Genomic DNA, 1776 nt, shown 5'->3' with positions numbered 1-1776 from the left:
CCAATGTGCAATGCATTCCGCTGCCAAGGCTCCTTTCAGGGTAGACTGTCTTGACCAGGGGTCCTCAAACATTTTAAACAGGGGGACAGTTCACTGTCCCTCAGACCCATTAGAGGACCAGACTATAGTTTTCAAAAAACTATGACCAAATTCCTGTGCACACTGCACATATCTTATTTTGAAGTAAAAAAACAAATGGAGCAAAAACACCCGGCGGGCCAAATAAATGTCCTCGGCGGTTGAAGGCACTCCAGGGGAACTGTGGCACAGGCATTGAGCTACACATGACATGAAGGTCATTCAAAGTCACCAGTCGCTCTGCAGCCACAAGATGATGCTGTCTGCTCCAATAAAGAAGTCTCAGTCTCAGGACCCCCTCCCCCCCCATCAGTCTCTATGAGTTGGGATCTACTCCGTGGCCATGGGTCGGGTTTGGTTTCTAATTGCTTGATTTAAGGAAGACTTTAGGGAGTATATTTGGTTTAAAGTTTGGAGGTAATCTCAGGATAATATTTGGGGGGGGGGGGTTCATGGATAGTCTCCATGGCTCCAGAAAGTCTGGGTCCAGTGAGAACTGGAAATTCTGTTGTGCATTCTTGACTAGGGCTCGCCTCTGGAATCTTTGCTCTGAAGACTCGGCATTCTAGGTGGGAGTCAGAGATGCTTGTTGGGAAAATCCTCTTTAGCCTCCACGTTTTGTCAATATTCTCCGAGCCTTAGCCTTCTCTAGACATCCCACCCCCCACAGTACGTGTCTACTGGCCGCCTGCAGAACACCCGAGACCTTCCGTCCAACTCCATGCTGTTTTAACAGAGCAGGAACACACTGGGCAGCAAAGCCGGGTCTGATTTCCCTTGAGCCCCTGCCCTGTGGCTTGAGTTCTCTGTAACCGATTGAAGGTCCTACCGAGACCATAGGTTTCCCAAATGTGGCCTTCCTCCCCATTTTCAGAAAACAAACAAACGTTTGTACCATGGCTCCAGAGGAGCTCCTGTGTCGGAGTGGGTTCTGTGAACCACTGGATTAGCAGTTTGAAACCACCAGCCGCTGCTCAAAAATATGAGGCTTTCTACTCCAGTAACAACCTTTAAGTAACAATCTTGACACCATCTACTCCCGTCACAACCGGACAGTCCCGGAAGCCCACAGGGGTCGTTCTACACTATCTTCCAGGGTCTCTGAGTCTGACCCGACTCGGTACTGGGCAGGGACTTTGAGGACTCTAGCATTCAGGATAAAGCGCCGCACTGGCTTTCATAGCTCCCCTTGGGTTGTTCCAGCGCTGCCCTCCGCAGGACAGGGCCACCCACTTTGGGGGACACTGGCTTCCATTGAGTGGATGCCAATGCATCTCCACCCTATTGGGCAGGGTAGAAATGCCCCTGTGGGTTTCTGATGCTATAATGCTTTACAGAAGTAGAAAGCCCCATCTTTCTCCCCTGAAGCGGCTGGTGTTTTCAAACTGCCGACCTTGCCGTTAGCTCAACAAGTAACCGTTACACACCCCCGGGCTCCTTTGGCATGGACACAGACCCTTAAGGCTCATCATCTCTTTCTAGGTGCCAGGCTTTCTGCTGAACTCCTTGCACACAGGAGGCCAGGCCTCCCAAGAGCCTTTCTGGTGACCTGCCCTCACTGCTGACCAGTCCCCCGAAGCTGTGAATCTTTCCTGGAGCAGACGCCTCTTTCTCCCTCGGAGCAGCCTGTGGCTTTGAACTGCTGACCTTGTGGTGAGCAGCCTGCATCGTAAGGTGCTATGCCACCAGGACCCCTGG

This window comes from Tenrec ecaudatus, chromosome 11 (genome assembly GCF_050624435.1).
Source record: "Tenrec ecaudatus isolate mTenEca1 chromosome 11, mTenEca1.hap1, whole genome shotgun sequence".
NCBI lineage: Eukaryota > Metazoa > Chordata > Mammalia > Afrosoricida > Tenrecidae > Tenrec > Tenrec ecaudatus.
The sequence above is the reverse complement of the archived record's forward strand: the minus strand, read 5'-3'. Positions refer to the sequence as shown.